This window comes from Ochotona curzoniae, unplaced genomic scaffold, assembly GCF_017591425.1.
Source record: "Ochotona curzoniae isolate NIBS_2020 unplaced genomic scaffold, NIBS_Ocur_1.0 contig_1302, whole genome shotgun sequence".
Classification (NCBI taxonomy): Eukaryota; Metazoa; Chordata; class Mammalia; order Lagomorpha; family Ochotonidae; genus Ochotona; species Ochotona curzoniae.
This window is the reverse complement of record NW_024465035.1, coordinates 9,777,954-9,797,240: the sequence shown is the minus strand read 5'-3', so window position 1 is coordinate 9,797,240 and position 19,287 is coordinate 9,777,954. Positions and strand designations below refer to the sequence as shown.

Sequence of the window (19,287 nt, the reverse complement as noted above, 5' to 3'; positions counted from 1 at the left end):
AAAAAAAAAAGAAATTAAACAAAGTAACGGGTTCCTGGAGGTCTCAGACTCTGCTTCATTTCCCTCCAATTCTCTAATTTCATTTTTCTCTCTTGTTTTTATTCGTCCTAGGGATCAAGACTGAAAAGGAAAAGCAGCAGTTGATCGTTACAAGGAAAGTGGAGAATAGACCGGCAGGTTGCTGCGCTATTTTTAAAGACTTATTTACTTGAAAAGCAGACTGACAAAGAGATAGGGAGAAAGAAAGAGGATCTTCCATCAGCTGGTTCACTCTGGTTCACTCCGCAAAAAGGCTGCGTGAGCTGGGTCTGGGCGAGGCTGAAACCAGCAGCCAGTAACTTCATCCCAAGTGAGTAGCAGAGACTCAAGAACTTGAGCCATCACATGCTGCTTCTCTGATGGACTGGTAAAGATTCTGATCAGAAACACAGCAGCCTGGATTCTAACTGGTCCTGGAGTATGAGATGCAGGTTTCCCAAAATCCATGGTTTAACTACTGTGCCACAATGCCTGCTCCTGAACTATTTATAAGGACAAAGAATATTCTGCTTTGGTTGGTAGGTGGCATGAAAAGAAATTACATTGATTCCTGGCACTGTTTCTTTCTTTCTTTCTTTCTTTTTTTTTTTAAGAAACACAAATAGAAATGGCACAGTATGATGGAAAGGCGGCATGGGCTTTGATCCAGGCTGGAGTTTTACTTCTGCTTCTCCACCAGCTGAACTAAGTTACCTTAGGTTAATTAGCCTCTGTGTATGTATCTCAGTGTTGCCAAATGCAAAACAGGACAGTATAGGAACCATAGCTGGTTACAAGAATTAAATGGATTAATCCTTGCAATGCATGTAAGAATTGTTTTTTTTTTTTCCCCAAAATGAAGACAAATAAGCATTTGGGTACATCTTTCAAAAACATAAGCCTGATTGTCATCTTTGAGACATTCTCTTTAGATAAAACACAGTAAACATGGCTGCCAAGGTCTCCCCTCGTCTAGATCTGCTCTTTCTAATCTCCTCCACCCATTCTTTAACTGTCACAGTCCACCGCCAGCTTTCTAAAGAAAGCTCATGCTAGCTCCCCCAACTCAGATAACCTTTCTCAACCTCTCTGCCTGGCACCTTCTGCACATTTTTCAACACTCACTGTGAGTACAGCCTCCTGGGAGTGTCTCTCAGGAGTTTTGGGACTCTGTTTCTTTCTTGTCAGTCCATACCATCATCATCCCGCTGCTAATATCATTCCTGAGCCATCTGTCTACTTCTCTCTCTCACTGGACTAAAGCCTACACTGCACCTCAGCCTAGGCAATAGAGACCAATGCCAATCAAGGCCCTTCCCTCTGTCATCTGTGTGTCCCTCTTGCTAACCCTATGTTGGCTGTCTGGACGCATGGCTGGACGGACAGAATACACAAGGCACACCAGGACACAACGGCTATAAACAGCACAGTAACTGAGCTGCTCAGGCGTGTTCTTCTGTAGCACTAGCATTATAAAGAGATTTCATCCTCCACATGGATTATTTGCCAGTTAGTGACAGACAGCAGGGGTTCTGGATGGCTTTCTTTTACTTTTCTGCTTTTTTAAAAAAGTTAATTATTTCAGTGCTGGAATTTGTTGTTTACATTTTTATCACTTGGATTTTTCAAGGTTATACTCCACTGCTTCTCCAGATGTCTATTACATCTGTGATTAATATTCCCCTTTAGCCATTCACCAAGTCACTGGCATTTCCCAGGATTAGACTTGCAGTGAGAAGCAGTGGCTTATTTTTCTCTCTTTTATAACACTTTTCTTACCTGGTTTGACCTAGCTTAAATCTTTGAGTACATGTTGGAGTGTTTGTGGTCCAGTGCTAGTCAACAGAGTGTGTATTTTATACTTTTGGTAAACATTGCCAAATGTCTCTCCAATAAAAAGATGGACCATTTACTTTGTGGATATTTGCAATCAAAACTGTATCATTAGTTTTTAAAAACTTGGCCAAGATAACAGAAAAAGACAATCTGACACTACTACATGTATGTCATTTGATGCTTCCTGAGGCTTAGGCTTCTTGGGATGTTGGTTTGCCATTTATGTTTCCTCTGTGAGTTATGCTCTTGTCCATTTCTTTCCCTACAAATATGAAGGAGCACCTTATATAAGGTCAGCTTTAGCCTCAGTGTTCAGTCAAAATCTTTAGAAAACTCAGTAGTCAAATAGCCCCATCCATGTCGGTCTAGTTTTACTGAACTTGTAGAGACAAAGACCATGTAGGCCAACAGTATATCCAGTAAGTGTCACATCAAAACGAGCAGGTATTTAAGTGCTCAAAATGTGTGCAGAAGCCACCTCACAGCTGGCATGCTAGAGACACCACACTGCAGCATCTTAGGGCCATCCTTATAAAAATTCACTTTTAATAATACAACTACAATGTTAAATTCTTAAAAATAAAATGCGGCAGTCTTAATTGTATTCATTTCATGTTAAGATGTAACTTTACCTTACGCTTTTCACTGTTCAGTGTTCCAACAGAACAAATTCAGTGCCCCTTGAAGGATAGCACCATTCATCTGTATGTGGAGAAAGATTTTGTCCCAGAATATCATCTGTGCTTTAACCCAGTTTATGATGTTCTTTGCCACGTGTAAGTTTGAAGTTCTTAAGTAATCCAAGCAGTCAATCTTTTGCTTTATTCTTTGCTCCCCCACCCCTCTTTTTGGTCTATAAAAAATCACTATAGCTCTGTCAGAGGTTGTGACACGCTGTCACATTAGTCCTCACTGCATCTCATTCTTTTTCTTCACTAAAATTTGTGCTTGGAGAACTTTAGTCACACGTGGAACAACTAAAGCTCTTTCAGTCCAGGGATGTTCAGGCTCATCTGAAGAATGTTATCAAGATTTAAAACTATTGAAAGAATCAGAATTCCTCAGCGTCTACTAATTAAAAATCAAGTAGTCAGGACAAAGTCGGAATTTTACATTTTGAAATGTGGGAGAGCCAGAATACTAATTACATTTCTAATCCAACCAGAAAGACGAAGGCCTTTGAAAACACGTTGGTGTGTCTGCATTTGACTCAGAGCGATTCAGAAAGAAGACGCTCATTTGCACAATTTAATCAAATGGTGGATGTTATTAGGCTAGATCTAAAATTGAGAATGCTAAATAAAGCTGCACACAAGTCCAGCAAGATGTGTTGTTACTCCAGGGTTAGTAACACGGGAGGCAAGAAGTAGCCCAAATTCTAAGCAGACATGGATACTTCCCTCAGGAATTCTTCAGAGGAAGAGGTTGCAGCCAGCTCTGGCAGTCTATCACAAATTGTGCAAAAGGAGAGAGGAAGGCTGAACAGGAAAACTGTGCTACCACTTGCAGTGTGCTGCGGTGGAGTGGGCCAGAAAACTCGAGGAGCAGATGATGGTTCCTCCCTCTCAAAGTCCTAGGAGGAGAGTGCCAGCAGAGCTGACGGTGTAGACTCAGGGCAACTGCATGGAGTGCCAGCAGAGCTGACGGTGTAGACTCAGGGTAACTGCATGGAGTGCCAGCAGAGCTGACGGTGTAGACTCACGGCAGCTGCGAGGGGGGAGAGTGCCAGGAGTCATCGCCGGCTGGAGATTCACATCGGGTGTGAGTGGTTGGGTGGCTCTTCCCTGCTTTGTCCCGTGACTGAGTAGAGACAGGCAGTGGCAAGGAGAAACCTGGCCTTTCCTTGCTATCCTGTTAGTGTCCTCTGGAGAAGGTAGCTTGCAGAGTAAGGGTGGGTGGGTCCCAGCAGCAGCAGCAAAAAAGACTTGCAGGAAGGTGCTGTGTGAGAGGGGCAGCATGCTCTGTGGTCTGTATGCCAGGCCATTATTAAGAATTAAGTCGCACAAATGTGTGGTTAAATAAGTGACACTAAAAATAAAGGTAACATTTAACATACATCCATTCCTAAAAACACTGCAAATTTTTATTAACACCATCATGTATGCTCTTAGTGATGTCAGGAAGAAAACAGTGCGCTACTATAGATATTGCTAATTATACATTCAGTAAGAAACGTGATGGAATGACAAATACTACAAATCAGAACTTGATTTATTGTCTTGCCGACAGTCTAGATTTAAGGATGTGATGAGAAAAATGTTGACAAGGTATATTAAAAATCATATCACATAAGAGTCCTAACTTTGAGAATTGTACAGAAGTTGAAGTACACTCCAACACTAACACTAAAACCATCGTAGTCCCCGCCACCCTTACCTGCCAGCTGTATGCTTCAAAGGCCTGGCAGTGGACGTCTGAAGTCAGACAGCACTGAGCCCTAGGAATTCTGTTTGTTTCAAGGCCCCGCAACAATGCCACATAATACCAGAGTTAATCCGTCTATGTTTTATGCCCTGGTAGCTCCTTTCCTTTCCATCACTATTCTATGCTTTTGGATCATTAATAAAATAGGAGTTACCTGAGCACAAGCACTGAGACACCATGATAATCCAATAACCAAGACAACTATGAAAGAACTATGGTAGGTAGTGCATTTGATCTAGATCTGCTGGACAAAGAATGATTCACATCTTGGTGGGGGTTGGGGGGACACAGGGGAACACTATGAGAGTCCACCATAGTACTTGGAATAACACTCTTTAAGATGTATGAATTGCTTATCTTTGGAATTTTATTTTTGTATATGAAAAGATTTACTTATTCTCATTGGAAAGTTGGATTTACAGAGAGAAGGAGAGACAGAAAGATCTTCCATCTGCTGGTTCACCCCTCAAGTGGCTGCAGTGGCTGCAGCTGAGCTGATCCGAAGCCAGGTCCCAAGCAGGGAGCTGGATGGGAAGTGGAACAGCTGGAACACGAACCAGTGCCCATAAGGGATTTTGGTGTATGCAAGGTGAGGACTTTACCACTAGGCTATTACACTGGGCCCTAGAATTTTATTTTTTGATGGAATTTGGCATTGAACACTTTCAGATCACAATGGGCTAGATGTTAATGGAAACCATCAACTCCACCATTGGGGTGGACCATTGTGTCTGATTTGGTAAAGTTGCTGTTACAACACTGATTAACAAGTCAAGTTTTGACAATCTTTGTTTCACTTTCGCGACTCGGTTGGTTAAGCTACTGCTCGGGATGGTTCCATCCCATTCTGGGGGCCTGGGGGGCCTGGGGGGCCTGGGGTCAGGAGCTGTCTCTGCTTTCGATCGGTTTTCTGAGAATCACGTGTCTAGGAGGCAGCAGGTGAGTTTCTGACACACACACACGAGACTGGGATGGAGCTCCTGGCTCCTGGTTTTGGCCTGGAGGACTCCTAACGCACAGAAGGAAGGAAGAAAAGAGCACCAGCTCTTGCCACAGTAAGGCCTTTAAAATGATACTGTATAGGGTCGAGTGCTGGGCTCACTTTCCGGCTCAGTGCCTGAATCCAGCTTCCTACCGGGCAGCGACGGCTCCTGTACTTCCATCCCTGCCGCCCACACTGAAGACCCGGGTTGAGTTCCCGGCTCCTGGCTTTGGCCTGGATCAGCGGTTCTAGGCGTTTGGGGGAGTGGGCCAGCAGCTGGGAGCGCTTTCTTTCTGTTTCTCTCTTGGCCTCTTGAATAAATAATAATTGCAAAGTGCTGAGTTATTTAAGCAGAGACATTTTGTCCGCTATGTGACAGAGAAAAAAATAAGCTGCTTACTGTGAGATTTTCTAATTCTCATTTTAAACTGAATTTGAAATCTTTTCTGAGCTAAGCTGGACTTCTTTAGCCAGATGGCCCCTGCAAGCTCCCCAAAGTGGATGTAGGTCTTTGATTACAAATCAGGCCTGTGGCACTGGCCTCAGTAACCTGCTGATCTCTCTTACCTGCACAGGCTGGCTGTACAACCCCCATACTCCTCCCTCTCCCCCCCAACTTTTAAAAAGATGCTAGATATTTATTTCTGACAAAGACATACATTTCACAACAGTATAGTAATTCAAAATTGGTCTTCTTTCTAAAGGATTGCATGGTGAGGTGAAACCAGCTTGTGTGGAGTTGACCTCTGCCCTTCCCATTTGACTAACCCCTGGCCTATTTCCTCTTCCCACCCTCAGCTCCTCCTCTCCAAGTCGAAATGTTTACATGCCTTGAGTCATATCAAAAAGTCACAATCACCTTAAGTGTCATCTTTTCCACAGGGATACACACTTTCCAAAAACTATAAAGAGAGGACAGGTTAAACAGAAAGAAATGAAATTACTGCAACATAATGAAAACAAAAGAGAAAATGTGCACATGCAGGTACTTCAAAAAGTTCATGGAGAAATCAAATTAAAAGTTTATTTTGCTAAAATAAAAGATTTGAAATCATTCAGTATTTTCTCCATGCATAACTCTTCCATGAGCTCTCTGAAAATCAAAGCTGGCACTCTGCACTGTCAAGACTCAAGACTGTGTCTGCTATATAAACGAACCTTTCCAATTCTTGTCAACCTGGTTTTGACCACTGCTTCTCATGTCACTAACTGTGCCATTCTTCATGGGAATTTGATACTCGTTGGTGTTTTCACTTTCTATTTTAGCCTTCACTTTATACTACCTTAATTCTTTCTCCAAAATTCATTAAAGGCAAGCACATGGGCTGAAGAAACACGGCCTGACTGTGATCATGACCATGATTAAGTGGACAGGACCATATTCTCAGACCCATGAATGATGCTGACAGAATTGTACCCCTGCGGGCATTAACTCACCATTAGTTCAAGACTGTTCAAACCACAGAAACTCAAGGGTTACTCTTAATTCTGCATGAGATGGAACGTGCTGAGGCCCTGCTTTAAAAAAATGTGGGAACAGAGTCACACGTTTCCAAATGTAATGCTCCATTTAGAGTACTTTTGAGAGGTTGAATTTTGGTGTTAAAATTGAATGTGTAACAAGCAATAAGTTATATGGATACAACCATTTAAAAATTTTCAAAATAGTTATTTTTATAGCAGCTTTATAGAGTTTAATTCATTCCCTTGCCCTGGGAGATTTAATGAATGCTTAAATCAGCTCCACCTATCTTTCTATAACTGGCTACATTTGTTCTCAGTGTAAATACACTGACTAGATTTGCATAGTGATTACATGTCTGGAGCTGTATTTGGGGGGTGGGGAGGAGGCAGTGAATAGACCCTCTGCCCCTAAATGGGAATGCTTCACGTTTGTAAGTACAATTCTATTTCACTTGCAAATTAGGTATCATTTGTTCTGCAATGTTTTCCTTATTTAAATAACCATTCTTCACACATAAACACAATGATTGCTCTTAGGAACAATGGAAAACCCTATATTTTTGCAATGTTGGATCAAACCTCTAAATTTATAAGTTTTGCTCCATATGTCAGAGGTCATAAGAATAAGCTTTTGGTATTTATATATGTTATATTGTCTCACCTAGGTCTTCGAAAAAAACAAAGCAGCAGCCCTATGGACACTATTTCGATTATGGCTTGTGGTAAATTTATTACAATGGAAACCTGTTTTATTTTTGCATATTTGCCAATGTTTCACTTATAAAATACTTGTGCTGCAATTTCCTGCATACAATGTTAAACTGCCAATTTTAAATTTATTAACTTCTGGGAGGGATGCAATCCAAATAAAACAGGTTAAGCACTTCACTGAGAAAAACATCACATAATATGATCTGCTGAGTACATCTGGTTCAACAGCAATAAACATATAAGGGGATGGGCCTGGTGCAGTATCTTAGTGGCTAAAGTCCTCGCCTTGCACACATGGGATCCCATACAGGTGCCAGTTCTAATCTTGGCAGCCCCACTTCCCATTCAGCTCCCTGCTTGTGGCCTGAGAAAGCAGCTGAGTACAGCCCAATGTCTTGGGACCCGGCACCCATGTGGGAGACTGGGAAGAGGCTCCAGACTCCTGGCTTTGGATTGGTTCCGCTCCGGCCATTGCAGCTGCTTGGGGAGTGAATCAGTGGACAGAAGATCCTCCTCTCTCTATATCTGACTTTCTAATAAAAATAAAATAAATATTAAAAAACATATAAGGGGAGGTGTTTCTCATAACAGGTGCAGACTAGCCTTTTGGCTTCTAAATCAAAACACACCCACTGTGTGAATAGCAGTGACTCTATTTTAACTTGCAGATTAGGTTCAGTTCATACCTACTGGACTTTACATATTTAAACTACCAAGTTTAGCACAGTCATAAAATTCAGTTATAAACCAAAACAACACCGGACAGCTACTCTTATAAACATAACAAAAGAGTAAACATTAGTATTAATATAAGTAAGGTTTTTTTTTTCTAATGTGAATCAAGTGCTAAGCCACTCTGGTTCTCAGTCCATGTTAAATATTTCATCTAGATTAATTCTAATTGGTATGACAAGCAGATATTTATGTACTTAATTCAACACTGTACAGAAGGTTAGAATAATAAATAAAAATTGAAAAGAGAAAAGGGATGTACAGACTGCTCATGACATAGCAGGCAGGGTTGCTGAGATTAAACATGATTATCTTATGTTTCTGGAGACAAGTATTTAAAGTTTGATTAAAATGGAAATGAAAATTAGCTTAGTAGTATAAATGTACGCCTCATTTGTATTAAGCTCCAGTCTCTAGTACAGTTATTCTGACTCAGGGCGGGCACCTCAGAGCTCTAGTGTGGAGGGTAACAGGCCATGGTTAAAGTTGAGTACATGGCAGAAAAAACAGACATTTAGTTCTTTCCATGCCCAACTGTTCTCTAGTCTTTCCTGCCCTTGGGAATAATGTTAAATGCTTAATGAGATGCTCTTGGATTCCTTAAAAGGTGTATGACTATACGAACAAGTCAATCTTCAATTTATAATGAAGTTATAAAACAAAATAAAAGTGAGCAATTGTTTCTCTAGGGATAACATAATAAAACTTCAGTGCTTAACTTCATTAGCTGGCTACTTTTATCCTGTCAAAATCAAAGTCCAGGAGGCTGTAGTACATTCAGCACTTACCTGCAGCAAACCACCACTTTACGTTTGTGCTGACACCTGTTTTACACTGGCTTATTTTTCTGGTCTCCTCAGGATTTCTCAGATGACACTAGTACTTACCACACAGGATGGTGTGTAATTCCTGCTATTAACCTCCCATCTACCACCAGTTAAAATCATACTGATGTCCTAAAGATTAATCACCAACAGAACTGTGCTATAAAAAAAATCTGTTGATAAGCGGATCACCTTGAACTCTCTTTTCTTGGAGACCGATTTCACGATGGTCCAAATATCAGAGTCTGGATGTGCTGGACAGATCTGCTTTTACTAAGTCTGAGATGGAGGCGTTAAAGTAAAAAGACACATATATAACTGTAGATTTGCTTATGTGTGTATGTTTTTCGTTAACTGTATATCTTCAAAAGCTTAGGGAAAATGTGCATTAGGAAAAATATGCATGAATTTCCAAAACTTTCTGTACCAAGTGAAACATCTTAGTTTCATGCTTCTATGAATTTTTGGATGGGCATAAAAGCAGCAGTAAAGGGGCAGTATCACTCTGTATTTACAGAATAACATGCAGAACAGAAACGGTTAAGTTTGAGATGAGCTTGCAGTCACGGTGAAATATTTAGGCAGTCAGGTTTTGTTAGGGCATCCAGGTACTGGGGCTTTCAGAGCACACATCTCATTAGCTGGAACTAACCCTTGCCCAGCTACTACGACTGCCATGCCTTTGATTAAACGATGTATGGTACGACCTTCAGAGGGTATCACTGTAGGGAATGACAACGGGAAATGCGGCAAGTCAGCCAGTTGACATGCATCTCTAGACACAGGCTGACCTACTGTGTTGATGTCAATATTGACAAAAAACTAGATTGCCTTTCTAATGAAATCTGTCAGAACCCATAAATTCCAAGGTAGGCTACTTAAGTGTGCCTAGTACACAAGACAGTAGAGAAATACATTGACAGAATGACTTGTTAGAGATATTGTTACCTTTGAAAAAGTTATAGGTGCATTTGCTAAGTTCCTTATGTTTGTAAAACTGTACGAACGACTGGAAATTTGAATCTCATCAAATGTATTAAAGGACTGGTAAATAAAGGAAGGAATAATGCTAAAACTAACATAAGAACCCAGACCTGGAACTTGCTGGAAGGAGTGGTATGAGTGACTGCAAACAAAGAACCAGGTACTAAACAAAACCAGTAAAATTGAATTGTAGACTTGTGATTGACACAGCTTAGAAACCTGCCCCAAGGAGAAATATCTGCTAACCAGAAGTACAATGACCAAGAGCAAAAGAATAGACAGAGGCACAATGAATATGACTGAAGACTCCCCTGCAAAGGAGCAAAAGTCTTTGCCAACCTCAGAGTTACCTGAGGAATACATTGGGAAAATTGGGGAATACAGAATTCAGAAAACTCATTATAAATTTTCTTACTAACAACGAGAAGCACACATAGGAGTTCAAGGAATTTAAGAAATATGTCAGACAGGAAACAGTAACATTGAAACAAAATCAAGCCAGACTATTTAACAGATTTAAGTGATTAAATCTGTTATCTTAAAGTAACTTTAGATTAGTTTCTCCCTGAGATACTCTTCAGCTTTCATCTTTGAAACGCCAGCATGGTTATGATCAAGGGGATTAAAGTCAAGACAATGTTCATGAAACTTTAGAAAATAATGGAATTTAAATGTAAGAATTTCATATAGAAAATATTACTAATATATACTGCAGGATTAATTTTGATATAAATGCTCTGGTAGTTAGAAGACTACCGAGAGGTGAACATTTCTGTGGATGAGCTGCTGCATGCTCACAGCCTGGAAGGAGCATCACACACTGTGTCCAGACACACTGGCATTCATGCACCTGGGCACTTACAGTCATGTCTGCTTTGTGCCCTTTCCTAATGACAGATTTTTTTGGAATTGTAGAGTTACAAAACTTCTTGGTGCATATCCTTTTCTTAGGCCTTCTTTACCTGGTACTTGCAGGAGAGCAATGATCTTAATTCGGTTAAGCATACTTATGCATACTTATGAAATCCAGGTCCAGGTCATGTCAATCCCCCGGTCTCCTGGGTGTTGGCACACGACTTTCAGTGCTCTTACTGACTCAAAATTTAAGTATATTTTTGTATTAGTGTGCTGATGATGGCATATAAAATATCAAACACTGAGTAGTTTAAGGGACAGAAATTTACTTCTCATAGTTCTGTAGCCTGGGAAATATGAGTTCAAGGTAAAGGCCAATGCAGTTTTCAGTGAGGGCTCTCTCGAGCTGCCTCTAGGTAACATGGCTGAGACAGCTCTCTCTGGAGTCCCTCCTTATCCTCTTGGATCAGTGCTCCACCTTACCCTTAGTTAGTGCTCCACCATTTAACCTTAGTTACCTCTTCATAGGTTTTACCTACAAATAGTTACAGCCATATCAGAGGTTAAGACTTCCACACGGTAACTTTAGAGGGACACAGAATTCAGTTCACACCCTTAATGGGTGCCCCCTCTGATCCTAGGATGACCTACAGGGAATCAGGCTTAATGTTTTTATTAACCTCTCCTGCCACTCAAGACATCTTTGTCAGTCGTCCTTTGCAATCTCCCATCCCTCCCTGATGATCACTTCCCAGTGGCTTCTATTCTCTATAGCCACACACTCATCAAAATCCAATGAAGCAACATACTATCTTTGCATTTTCTCTGTCTCCCATTCACTCTCTATTATAAATGGCTGGAGAAGCAACTCCTACAATAGCAGTGATAGTAGCCATTGTAGAATATCCTATTGTGCCTGTTATAGTTCCTGTCAACTAAAAATATATTTTGAGTTGACTGCCTGCAGAATATTCCAAAATTACAGTAATTAATAATTGTGATGGTTATCTACTAATAAGACAATTTTAGCAGACTAACAGTGAACAGGAAAATCATTTTTATGTTCAGAGACCTTTAAGAAATCTGTGTGAGGGAATGTAAGTGAAAAACTGCTAAATAAATGGGTTAGATAAGATTAATTTGAAGAGATTTCTTCCATCAGACACTCTTTCACAGACTTGCAGAGTCCTGTTAAAGTACTAAGAGTAAGATACCCAAGAGCTAGAAATATTTTGAACATCTTGGAAAAAAAAAAGCAAGAACCCTGGAAGTAGATCCCATACCAGCAGTTATATGACAATACAGGAAAAAATCTCCTCCCCAAGTGCAGGAACCTAAGGCTCTATAATCATAAGAACTATTTCTTTCATCCAACCATAAGCTTGCCAATCTTAAAACTGGTTCCCAGAGAAGGCTGTGAGTCTATAATATGCATGACACTGTATGCTACCAAAGACTGTGTGATGAAAGAATCAGTTAAGAACAATTGTACATATGTGTGAGAGAAATGTGCTCTAAAGCAGCTTCTGGAACCTTCCCCACTGTTGACATGAACTTGGGAAGGTGAAGTTATCAAGTTCTCACACCTTCTGTCCTTGCTCTCTTATCTCTGTGCTCCCATATCTCTGAGCTTCAATGGTAACTGGTATCTTGGTAACTGGCAAGTCCACCTGTCTCAGCTAGCTCCCACTGTCACGTTATGTAACGGTTTGGCTCTGGGTTACTTTTCTTTGTTAACAAACTCTTATTAGCTACTGGGGGCCATGGTTCGATGCGGTTGCTTGTGGAGTTGTGGCTGCATGTGGTTACTGGTGAATGTGGCTATGTGTTAAGTATGTAGATCTCTCTCTCACGTATCTGACCTTTGCCATGGATTCAAAGGAGGGTTTCTTCTGTGCTCTGACCACCACGGGGGGAAGTACCTGTCCCTTGTGCATGTCTCACCTTCACTGTGAGAAAAGGAGAAATGAACCCACAGGCAGTTCTGAGTTATTCTCAGACCTGATGGAATCTGAATCTGCTTGTGCTGGGCCCTAAGCCCTAGCAACACACTCACACAGAGCTTTGCTCTTTCTCTTCTTTCTACCTCTGAGCAGACTACTAGGGTCCTCTGAAAAGGTGAGTTCAAGGTGACAAGACATCTGTGTATGGGGCAGGTGGAAGGGTGGTAGAATATACCGTGTGGGTTCACTTATTGAGCCGTATATGTCCGCTACTAAGGACCCATTCTGGCAATGGGAAAGGATGAATCAAAAAAAGGGCTTTACTGCTCTAATTTGTCCCTACCCTGTGCCTCCATATTCTGAATAAACCCTGTTGTGAGTATACACTTCTCGGCTGAAGGGACAGAGACCACAAAAATGTTGATGAAACTACTCATGGTTCTCTAACAGGGTGGTCAGTGGTTTCTAATTGCAGCATACACATCCTGGCAGAACAGGTATCCCCAGGCAAAGGGCTTTAATCTGGGTTAGCTTGGCCTTCATGGTGAGCCTAAATACTAACACTTTAATTTCCTCATGAACAGGACCTTAGGGGGTGTGTGTGTGTGTGTGTGTGTGTGTGTGTGTGTGTGTGTGTTTTAATTTGAACCTACCCCTCTTCTCTTTTTCCCTGGTTCTGGGACCAAATGAGAGTTTGGCTGTTTGTTCAACAACCAGGTGATCATGCTTAAGGCATGCACGTGGTGGCCGTGTGCAGGCTGCGCCTCAGCAGTTTCACACAGAGACCACGGGTGAGTGGGACGATCTGACTGTCAAACAGCTCAGCTGAGTCAGACTCCTGAAGTTTAAATCCCAGGTCTGACCCTTACCTGGACAAGCTACTTAACCTCTCTAAACCATTTCCTCATTTGAAAATTGCAGATAATATTTCTGCCTGCCTCACAGGGTGGCTGAGCAGATTAAATGAGAAAATTAATGAGAGCTGCTAAACACAGCACCTGGTACACAGTGGGCTCAAAATGGCCAACTGTCACTGCTGTTGTTATTATCACTTGGTGCTTATCATCATAGCCACCTGAGTATTAACACTGTGCTTCATCCCATTTCTGTTTCAGTGGCAGAGCGGGTGTGCTTCTCCACTCTCCTGGGACAACCCATGAACCCAACAGATTCCTTTGCAGGAAAAGCTGATTGGTGTCCCTGGGGGAGATGTTTACAGAAAGTACACATGGAGATTACTACTGTCCAGAACACATTTTGCCATTTGACAGATATTAAGCATACAGTTCAGTGGCATTAAGTACATTCAAATTGGTGTTGGATGGTGAGTTTTGAAAGGCAACATTTTATGGCTTTACCAGGAATAATCTCTAGGCCATTTCTCATCCCCTGAGTCTAACGATGATCCTGGGTACGGCCAGGAGCTGCCTTGGTGATGTCTAAGGAACTATGTGCAATGTGGTATGACACCAAATAGGCTCCACATCTTGGTACCAATATTTAACTAAGACTTTGGTTTAGGTTTCTTCTTATGACAAACGGTGACTGGTGGGAACCCAACAGTGGTCATGGGGATATATCCTCAAGACATGAAGTCAGATCTAATTTTCCTCTCCAGAATCACAAATAGAAAATGCACACTGACATATTTTCAGGGGGTGGCATGCCAGCACAGGGATAATAATGTTGTCACTTATTTGACTACTCAAATGGCACAACGCCCACTGCCTCTGCATCTATTTAAGGAATGTTAGGCAATGAGGATTTAAGAAGAAATTATCACAGTCATCTTTTTAGAAGACTTAGAACTTCCTTCTCACAACACACACACACACACACACACACACACACACACACACACACACACACACACACACACACACACCCTCGCCCACTGATTACTATAATGGCAATGAACATCACAGGGATGATCCTTTAAAATACATAGTACACATTAAAAATAAAAGTTACCACTTCTCCAAAGGCATTCCAGTTATCTGGCAGGAGGATCACAAAGCAGCCAGAAGCTACAGCTCCTCCTCAGGCTCTTGCCATGGAGGAGCCTGCTGGCCCATGTTCACTCTTTCTTATCTGGGCATCTTCAGGAACGCCCTTGCTGGCAGCGAGGAGGAACTGAAGCAGCACTTTTCAACTCCCTCAAGAAAGTAGAAATGAATTCTTTGTTCATTTTGAAATGTGTTAGCAGTGATTTCCTACCAAGCTTCTAATTCTTTGTAAATTTAACATCGCACCAGAAAACAATAAATACACATTTTACTAATTACTGGTGAAAGAGAAATAATTTTGAAAAGTCAAATGGAAATTCCTTATGTTTACTTAATGAGTTATTGGTGACTGAAGTGAAAGGAAAAGAATTGATGCTTTAAAAGCATAGAGGGGCTCAGAGAATGTTTATAAAGCACAACCAAGGTAATAACTACGTAGGCAGATTGAGATAGCACAGCAGCTTGCACATTACAACAGCCTACATAGTTTTTCTTTCCTCCTTAACATTTAATGTTTTTGCTCTTGTTAAGCAAAAGAAAGACACACTTTCTAATTCTTAAAGGATCCACACTGCATGAAATTAAAAACGGAATAAACTAGTTCATATTTATTTTAAACTATTTCAGTAATGTACTTAATGTACTGAAGTTTAATTTTCATCTTCCATTTTCACTTGTTTAGGGGTTATGAATTCTATTTTCCTGCTTTTAAAATGTCTGGTAATACCTTATTAGATGTTGAACATTATAAATGTTGCAGTGTTGCATGACAGAATTTTTTTGTGTTCCCTAAAGAAAGTTGCACTTTATTCTAACATGTTGCTTAGTTATTAGGAACTATTTGATTATTAAGGCTTGTTTTTTCAATTCTCTAGAACAGGTCCACTGTAGCTTTCAGTCTATAGCTCATTTATTAGCATGTTATGGGAAAGGCATTCCAGGGAATCCCTGTTGAGATCTCTGGAGCTTTTCTCTGGGTTTCTGTCCCACAAGCACCAATCTTAGACTCTTCTCTGCATCATCAGCTCAGCTGGAATGCCAGGGCTCTCTCCCATTTCTCTTTGATTCTGCTGTGGTCTGGAAACTGCCTCCAGGCTATGAGGTGGGGTAACTGTTAGACTCATCTCATCATTTCTCTTCTCCTAGGGAATGAAGTCTAGACTGTCTGTTTTCCAGTATCTACTTTTCTAGTTGCTAAGGGCAGGTGTTTTAGTCTGGTTCCTCATGGCCAAAAGGAGAAGTCTATTTTGAAGTGTTTTGGAGTCACTAAAAATAATCTAGAAATAATGTGTATCTAGGACGTATGACTGCTTATGAAAGACTATACTATTGCAATGATATGGGGGAAATAAGTTGGGGGAAGGGTATTTGGAGAGGCAATAGCAAAATCCCAGAGCCTATGGAACTGTACCATAAAATTAACGGTAAAATAGAGGGGGAATATAATGTGTATCTAGTCTAGTAATTAAATCCACTTACAGCTAGCTATAAACACAACTAGGTTTCACTCTTCCATCTTAACTACACTGCACCTCAGGAGTTTCCTATCCAGTAGCTCTCCTGACATCCTATTGACTTTTTTGGCCTGATACTTACCTCTTTCTAAAGAGGTAAGAGCTAAGGTACACCAAAGGTGGGGATTTTTTTTTTTTAAATTTTAAACAGGTTTGAACTTGAAATAGGCATTTACACTTGATCTTAGCCAAAAGGCCGAGAAGCGATGAAATAGGCATTTACTTTGGGAGTTCTTCAGCCAGACAGGGATGCATAAGGGGAAATAGTTTGCACATTAATGGGCACCAGGAATTAAGCAGTGGACTTACAACAACTCATTTTATAAATGATACAGGATAATCCTAAGTGTTCAAATTATCTGGAATTTAAAGATAGATGCCTGAAGCAAAATGAAATCATTAAGTCAAATTTGAGTTAGTATTCATTCTTATTGGCTTTATTTACTGAAAAGAAATTCATCACAATGGAAGCGCTAAACTCACAAATTATGAAGACGCCACCTAAGGATGTCATCCAGGTACTGAAGGTCACCACGACTTCCTCCGGACCTTCAGCTCAGTGCACCCCATACAATGCTGTCCTTGTCTTCCACATGGTTACAAAGGTTGATGCACATTTTTTCCCCTCACAATAATGCAGCAAGCTAGGGCCACAGTACAGCTTTCAATATACAAATGAGAGCACTGTCTAAGATCACCAGCTACTTGGTATGAGAGCTGGGTCAAGACTCCAGCTTTCCTGATGGCATCAAAACTTGGTCTGATTTGGTCTCCTTTTTAAAGTACATTTTAAAATGTTAAGATTAAAACTTCATGCTGTGCATATGATCTGTCTGGCAGGTGAGTTTAGCAAAAGGCATCATAAGGTTTGCTGAAAAGAGGCACGCTAGGGCATGTCACTATGACTTTGAGGAATCATACATAAATGCAGGAAGGTCAGGGTCACAGCTTGGAGCTTAACAATATAAAACCCACACTATGTAACACCTCTAACATTTTTATTTGAGTCCTTGCCATACATACACAGAACAAAAGAGCTTAGAACATCAAAATGAAGTCATGTGTGTGACACTGCTTTGGCAATGTTATTTACAAAAAGTACAGGACTTCATATTTAATTCATTCAGCAAACTGGTTAAAAAAAAATTTAGCTGGAGAAAGAGGCCATGGTGTTAAGAAAGTATGTAATGACAGACCAGCAAGAACACCAACACTATTCATAGTGTTCAGACATACTTCCAGGGTTGACACTTTAGTCTTTTTCAAGAACTAATGGGGACATTCTCTAAACTGAGGGCCATTAAATTGGCACAGGAAATGAAAGGAGATACATTAAGGTTATACTGGGGTAACTTAAGTCACATGGGTATAGAGACAACAAATAAGTCATTTTCAAATACAAAGATTAGAAAATGCAGCTTGGGTTTTCTATTTTGAAAAAAAATTACACTGGATGTAAGAAAGGTTAAAAGTAAAGAGCTGAGAGCAACAGGTGACAAAATAAGGGTAAGACAAGAGAAGATGCAGAAGAAACAGCAGGAAGCTGGAAAAACAGACAAAGGGTTAGAGAATGAGAAAAGAGACCAGAAGGGAGGGCTGTTGAGGCAGACAGCAGACAGCTCTGCCCTGAAGACGTAACTGCACCCTGCCATGGGTTCTGGCTCTTACAGAACACAGGGACACTTTGGCAGCTCAAAGGTGGAGTTTGTAAACATTTACTCTGAAAACACAGATCAATTGTGTGCACACTACAAACTACAGGAATTGGAGCAAAAGGCAACAGAGTACCCTGGGCCAATGGGACAGCACAGAGATGAGCCAGAAATGACTGGTAGAGGGTGGGGATCCCCAAAGGTTGAGAAACACAGCTCCCTGTGCTGCTGTGGTCTCTGCTGTGAATGTTGACCTAGGTTATACTATTTATTCTATAATCTCTGTAGAGGCTCTCTTTCTTCTGATCGCTTTTGTATTATAAGCCCAAGAACAGCTGCTTTTTTTTTTTAATTTTTAAAGATTTCTTTTATTTTTACTGCAAAGTCAGATATATAGAGACAAGAGGCAGAGAGGAAGGTCTTTCGTCCAATTATTCACTCCCCAAATGATTGCAAAGGCTGGAACTGTGCCTATCTGAAGTCAGAAGCCAGGCATTTCTTCCAGGTCCTCTATGTGGGTGCAGGATCCCAAGGCTTTGGGGCGTCCTCCACTGCTTTCCCCGGCTACAAGCAGGGAGCTGAATGGGAAGCAGGCTGCCAGGATTAGAATTGGTGCTTATATGGGATTCCGGTGTGTTCAAGGCGAGGCTCACCCAGAACAGATTCTATAGAAAGTAGCATGAGCAAGCTCCTGTGAGAGTTTGAGAGAAAGCCTGAGGTTCCCATTACTTTGGTCCTTTCTATTTGCGAACAGGGCACAGCTTAAGACTTAAAAACAAAAAACAGGTATTGCTCTTTCCCGTCTAACAAAAGCAAAAAACAGCCTCATTAACCAATTCTCTAAGCAAAACAATTCTTGAGAGTCCATGTCTTCACAAAAGGGCCTCCTCAGTACTGGGAAGCTGATGTCAGGGGTCCCAGAAAGTGGTGTTCTCTGCAAGATCAGCTGAGAGGGGAACCTGTTAGACACAGGGGAGGTGAACTGACATAGACTATCATGTCTCTATCCGGCAGAAAAGAAATCATGGCTCCAAGCTTTGGACCCCTTTGGAGGGCATGGTGGGCGATCAACACTTGGGAAAGGTGTTTGAGACGATCAAACTCTAATATAAACACATAAAGGAAACTACATGGTATGTTAGTTACAAATCAGGCACAGGTGTTTCTGGCAATAAATTCCAGTAGGGTAATTCTATTCATTAACAACAAGCTTGCTGTATCAACATCTAAAATCACATTACAGATGTGGGCTGAATAGGGACAGAAATCTAGATCACAAAACAAATGAACCAACAAATAGCACTAAAGTTGCAAGTGGTGAAGGCAATTACCACAACCAGCT

The 19,287-nt window shown here is 41.0% G+C and overlaps 1 protein-coding gene across 1 annotated transcript in view; it reads right to left on the bottom strand.

Annotated features, from left to right (window-relative positions):
- The window catches only part of LOC121144931 (ubiquitin-conjugating enzyme E2 E2), a 187,007-nt gene that overhangs the window by 1,589 nt on the left and 166,131 nt on the right, over positions 1-19,287 (bottom strand). The gene's annotated exons all lie outside the window — the stretch shown is intronic.